The sequence below is a fragment of the Dendrobates tinctorius genome, unplaced genomic scaffold (assembly GCF_039654945.1).
Source record: "Dendrobates tinctorius isolate UK_male_01 unplaced genomic scaffold, ASM3965494v1 ptg000304l, whole genome shotgun sequence".
Classification (NCBI taxonomy): domain Eukaryota; kingdom Metazoa; phylum Chordata; class Amphibia; order Anura; family Dendrobatidae; genus Dendrobates; species Dendrobates tinctorius.
In genome coordinates, this window is record NW_027361971.1 from 3,984,850 (window position 1) to 3,990,849 (window position 6,000).

At 42.4% G+C, this 6,000-nt stretch overlaps 1 long non-coding RNA gene across 1 annotated transcript in view; it reads left to right on the plus strand.

The window, feature by feature from the left end:
- The window catches only part of LOC141073510 (uncharacterized), a 55,933-nt gene extending 50,367 nt beyond the window's left edge, over positions 1-5,566 (plus strand). The window contains exons 2-3 of the long non-coding RNA XR_012226976.1: positions 4,405-4,555; positions 4,889-5,566. This is a non-coding gene — a long non-coding RNA (uncharacterized lncRNA). The remainder of the gene's footprint in view (positions 1-4,404; positions 4,556-4,888) is intronic.
- Positions 5,567-6,000: the final 434 nt, after the last annotated feature.

A 6,000-nucleotide genomic window follows, 5' to 3' on the forward strand; every position in this document is an offset into this window, starting at 1 on the left:
TTTCTGAAATCTAACCTTGACGTCTGAGTCTTCACAGGTCTTCCTCCTCTAGTTATCCAAAATTCTAAAATAGCATGATCGCTACCTCCTAGAGTCCCAGCCACTTTTACCTCCTCAATCATTTCCTCCCTGTTTATAAGGATTAGATACAAGGTAGCAGTTCCCCTTGTTTTCTCCCCTACCTTTTGGAAGATAAAGTTGTCAGCAAGAGAGGATAAGAATTACGTTAACCTGTTAGTTTTAGCCTGAGAGAGATTCCCAACAAATGTCTGGATAGTTGAAATCTCCCATGACCTCTATGTCATATTTTTTGGCGAACTGGGCCCATTTGATACATAAAGAGTTCATCCATATCTTCAGCTTGCACAGGCGGCCTGTAGTAAATGCCTACAATGGTGTCCTTTCCGTTGTTCTCTCCTTGTATTCTTACCCAAACAGTTTCCACAGAACTCCCAGTTTCTGAAGCTTCAATCTCTATGCAGATATACGCTTTTCTATCATACAATGCGACACCCCCTCCTCGTTTATCAAGTCTGTTTCTTTCAAATAATTTGTATCCTTCTAGCCTTGTATTACAATCATGTGTATCGTCCCACCAAGTTTCAGTGATTCCAATGACATCATATTTCTTTTCCTGCGTTAGTAGTTCCAATTCTCCTTGTTTGTTGCCCATGCTTTGTGCATTAGTATAGAAACATTTTAGTTTGTGATTGGTTTCTCTTCCTCCAAAATGTTTATTATTTAGATTTTTTTTGTCTTTGTTCTTCCTTTCCACTTCTAATAGCAGAGATTTTCAATAGTATTTGTCAGTTGTATGGCTTTCTCTGGCTTTTTCCTTCCCTTCCCACATTGTTCAGCTCTCCTGATGAGTGTAGCAAGGCGAATTCCAAATACATGTTTTCCAGTCTTCGCAAGGTGCACCCTATCTCTAGCAAGTAGTCCATCATATAGGTAATTCACTCCATGATCCAGAAATCCAAATCCTTGCTGATGGCACCATCAACATAGCCAGTTGTTCACCTGCAGTATCTTATTCCACCTCCTTGTTCCTTGGCCATCCACTGGGAGGATGGTAGAGAAGACCACCTGCGCTCCCAGTTCTTTCACTTTCTTACCTAAATTTTCAAAGTCTCTGCAGATGGTTCCCAGGTCCTTTTTTGCAGTGTCATTTATCCCCACATGTATTAGCAGGTAGTCATCTGTAGGTCTGAAGAGTCCTGATATCCTGTCAGACACATCTTTAATTTTTGCACCATGACCGCAACTCTCTGTTTCTTCTTTACCACATTTTTCTTTCTCCACCCAGGAGGAGTCTGAGGATGTACAAGGTTGTTCTTTTTGGGCTAGTCGTATCTTTATGTATTTCTTCATTGTTCTCCTGCGTGAGAGCCTGGTACTGATTCCTGAGCATTATGGATGCAGCTGACTGCCTCCCGATCCTCCTGCTTCTCTGGGTCACATTTCCATTCCTGTTTCTTCAGGTGCACTTTGAATTTCTTCTCTTTCAGTAACATGAAGAGATAATTCTGCTCTGTCGCTCTGTGTAAGGGTGTGTGCAAATGCTGCAGATTCTGCTGCGGTTCTGGCCGCGGTTTTGGCCCTGCGGAACCGCTGCTGTGTACCATTTTAGTCAATGGGAAATGAAAACCGCTGTGCACATGCTGCGGAAAAAAACGCGCGGAAATGCTGCAGTTTATTTTCCGCAGCATGTCAATTCTTTTTGCGGTTCTGCAGCGGTTCTGCACCCATTGACTTCTATTAAGTTTGAAAAGTCTGCCGAAAAACCGCAGTTTGAAAAATATCTGCGGATTGGGGTGTAAAAACCGCTGCAGAATGGAGGGAAGTGATGTCAGGCAGGAGGAAGTGTAGTGTGTAGGCGGAGTGTAGTGTCCAGTCACCATATTTGCAGGATGATGGAGGGCTACCATCGCATGGAGATGGACGTCGGACGTTTGATTGACTTGGTATGTATGTCTGTCTGTATGTATGTATGTGTCTGTCTGTGTGTCTGTGTGCGTCAGTCTGTGTGCGTCAGTCTGTGTGCGTCAGTCTGTGTGCGTCTCCATGCGACGGTAGTGCGACAATTGTGCTCAATCACCCGCATGGGACTGCTGCTCCCATCCGGCTATCGGATGGGAGAATAGTCTCTGTGGCGACTGAGCACAATTGTATAGTGATAAACATGTAACAAAACACAACATACATGTAACATGCATGACATACATTACATACAACATACATGTAACAGACATGACATACAACATAAAACATATACTATATACTCACCATACAGGCCAGGCCATCTTGTTCTCCGAAGCCCTCGCTCCCCTCGGTGATTAAAAAAAAAAATTCCCTGTCTGCAGTAATCCAAAAAAGGATTGTCCCGCGACGATCTCTTGTGTCCTCGGGCGATACACTAGCAGGAGCGATGCTCCTGTAGTGTATTGCCGAGTTTCCCGGTGTTCTGGCGCTCCGGGATCTCGCTTTATGGCACTACAGCTGCTTGTGAACTTTCCAACGCAGCAGTGCCTTCAAGGAGAGTACAGGAGTCAATGAACTCTGGTAAACTCTGGCGCATGCGCAGTGACACACTGCAGGAGCTTAGCTCCTGTCAGTGTGTTTCTGCAGCCATGAAGAACGGTCACATCTCCTGATGTGACCATTCTCCATGGCAGATCATCGTGGGACAGTCGATTATGGACTGCGTCGGGCCAGGGAGAATAAATTTGGTTTGTTTTTTCATTTTTTTCTACGAGAACGAGGGCTTCGCTGTGGATTACCTGTCCAATAAAAAATGGTCAAAAACACTGTTTTTTATTTCATTAAAAAAATTTTTTAATGTGTCTGTGTATTTTTTTAAAACTTTTCAATTGGATTAATAATGGATCGGCGTCTTATTGACGCCTCTCCATTATTAACCAGGGTTAATGTCACCTTACAAGCAAAGGTGACATTAACCCCTTGATTACCCTATCTCCCACCGCTACACGGGAGTGGGAAGAGAGGGGCTAAGTGCCGGAATTGGCGCATCTTATAGATGCACCATTTCTGGGGTGGCTGCGGGGTGATATTTGTAGCCGGGGTGGGCAATATCCATGACCCCTTCCTAGGCTATGAATATCAGCCCGCAGCTGTCTGCGTAGCCTTTCTGGCCCTAAAATATAGGGGGACCCCACGTAAATTTTTTGGGGGGTCCCCCAAATTTTAGGGCCAGAAACGATACGCAAACAGCTGTGAGCTAATATTCATAGCCTATGGAGGGGCCATGGGTATTAACCCGTTCCCAGGCTACAATTACCAGCCCGCTGTTGTCTGCTTAGCCTTTCTTGCCCAAAAATATAAATGACCCCACATAAAAAATTTCGGGGGGGTCCCCCGAATTTTATGGCCAGAAAGGATACGCAGACAGCTGCGGTGTGAGATTCATAGCCTGAAAAGTGGCCATGGGTATTAACCCCTTCTCAGGCTACAAATATCAAGCCACAGCTGTCTGGCTAGCCTTTCTAGTCATAAAAAATAGGGGGACACCACATAAATTTTTTGTGTAAAATTTTATTTTTCAAAGAAAAATTTTTTTTTGACATCTACATAAAAAAGCACGTTATTTTACCACATTATGTAAAAAATAAAATCATGTGTGGGGATTAGGGTTAGGGTTCGAGATGGGATTAGGGTTAGGCTTAGAGATGGGATTAGGGTTAGGGTTGAGTTAGAGATGGGATTAAGGTTAGGGTTAGAGATGGGATTAAGGTTAAGGTTGGGTTATAGATGGGATTAGGGTTAGGGTTAGAGATGGGATTAGGGTTAAGTTTAGAGATAGGGTTAGGGTTAGAGATGGGATTAGGGTTAGGTTAGAGATGGGATTAGGGTTAGAGATGGGATTAGGGTTAGGGTTGGCTTAGAGATGGGATTAGGGTTAGGTTAGAGATGGGATTAGGGTTAGGGTTAGAGATGGGATTAGGATTACAGTTATGGTTAGAGATGGTAGTAGGGTTAGGGTTTGAGAAGGGATTAGGGTTACAGATGGGATTAGGGTTAGGGATGGGATAAGGTTTAGGGATGGACTTATAGTTAGGCCATGTGTAGGGGTTATATATTAAATTTTGCTTTTTGGCTTTTTATTATTTTGGTAAAGGATATACTAGCTAATTACATTATTTGTTTATTTGTAGGTACGTGATTACCCAGCACTTTGTGACCCCACAGACCATTTTTACAAAGACTGTGCCCACAGGGATAGATATTGGTTAAAAATTTTGTGCAAACTTTACCCTGACTGGCATGCATTGCCAAATGCAACCCAGTCGCAAATTGGCAATTAGCCGTTTATGTACCAATTTTTAGCTAACTTGTTAAGAAAGCAAAAAAGATTGTTAATATTGTGTGTTTACTTTTATTTTTTAGAAAAGGATGTAAAACAACGATGGCAGTCGGTTCATGACCGCTTTAATAAATTCCTGTCAAGCTGCAACAAAAGTGGGACATCACCAAGCAGACAAACCTTCCCCTACTATGCGGAGCTACAATTTCTGGTATCCAGCCGGACATTGCGGAGGTAAGTTGAAAAAAAAATCCTCACTATGCTGACTAAAACGCATGTGAAACAACCACGAATACAGACATGCGGCGCAGCTTTTGACAATACAGCATGTGTATTTATCTTGCGTTGGCGCTCTGTGTCACCAAGATAAGTAGCACAATGTATTGATAGCATGCGTTGAATCCGCATGTGTACAACGCCAACATGCGTTATCAACATGCTATAACAAAAAGAGGGCACCGCTTTGTTCGTAGATGTCTTTTGGAGTTGTCAGAAATGTTGCTCATATAAAGCGTTTCAAAATTAACATAATAATGTTTTTTGTTTTTTCTCTCCACTGCACTCAAGGGAACATTATTGTTCAAGTGGAAGATTCAGAAGATGGAGCAGAAAAGAAACCCTAAAAGAACCTAAAAAGAAACACCAGGACACCACCTTGAAAGCTACAAACAAAACGCTTGATATAGTACGAAAATCAACCACTGAGGACGAATTTGATTTTTTTGGAATGGCTATAGCCAGCAAGACTCACTCACTGACACCGGAGAGGCAGTCGATCTTAATGAGCATGGTGCAGATGTCACTAACTGCTTTACAGGACCCTGCTCCCATTGTTCCATATAACAGTATCCTAATGGGCCTTTTTGGCCTATTCCGCCCTAAACCACCCACACAACAGCAGCGACCATTGGAGTATAGATCACCAATGCCACAACAACATTACTATCCCCAGTCTGACTCTGGCATCTCCCAAGCAACCTACCCCTATACCCCAGAGTATCAGTATCTGCCCTAAGTATTCCTTGTTCAACTTATAGTTTTGGCCATTAACCAGACATGATGTACCTTTACAAAACTTTGGCTGCTTCAACATACTGATAAAAGAACAATGTTATTGTTGACCAAAAATGTTGCTATTGTGGTTGTTAAAGAAATAATATATATGGCATTATTTATGTTTGTATATGACCAAAATGACGTTGAAGTTTGATGTATTTTTGAAATAAAAAATTAATTTTTTTCAAATTTGGTTTCTTTTCTTTTGGTATACATTTAACAGAAGTGTGATAGAAAATCCCTTGATATGTGTGATGGTAGCAATGGGATGAAACTGAATGGGAGGAGACACAGATTAGATATTAGAAAAAACTTTTTGACAGTTAGAGTGATCAATGAGTGGAACAGGCCGCCACGAGAAGTGGTGAGTTCTCCTTCAATGGAAGTCTTCAAACAGAGGCTGGACAGACATCTGACTGGGATGATTTAGCAAATCCTGCTTTGAGCAGGGGGTTGGACCAGATGGCCCAGGAGGTCCTTTCCAAGTCTACGATTCTATGATTCTATGATTCTATGGTATATGGGCCAGGGAATATAAAAAATAAGATTGACCAAACAAGGCAAGTCTTCATTGTTCAACCAACACTACCCTTTTGTATACCAGACCAATGCCCAAACCCCAT